Genomic DNA, 326 nt, shown 5'->3' with positions numbered 1-326 from the left:
GAGACTTGCCTGCTGAGCGGGTTTCCTTCGCGTTTCCCTTTCAAAGGGTTGGAGTGGACTTTGCCGGTCCCTTTTTTATTAAAGATGGCAAGACTAGGAATCGTACGCAAATCAAAGTATACGTATGTCTTTTTGTTTGTTTTGCGACCAAGGCAGTACATTTAGAGCTATCCGATGATTTGTCAACTTCTTCATTTTTAAATGTGTTAAAACGGTTCGTTTCCAGGCGTGGATTACCTTCAAAAATATTTTCGGATAATGGCACTAATTTTGTCGGTGCAGCCAACGAGCTTGCCTACCTGTGCAAGGATCTTCAAAATAGTAAA

Source organism: Dendroctonus ponderosae, unplaced genomic scaffold (assembly GCF_020466585.1).
Source record: "Dendroctonus ponderosae isolate FM_Combo_2020 unplaced genomic scaffold, Dpon_F_20191213v2 Dpon_F_20191213_1, whole genome shotgun sequence".
NCBI lineage: Eukaryota > Metazoa > Arthropoda > Insecta > Coleoptera > Curculionidae > Dendroctonus > Dendroctonus ponderosae.
The sequence above is the reverse complement of the archived record's forward strand: the minus strand, read 5'-3'. Positions refer to the sequence as shown.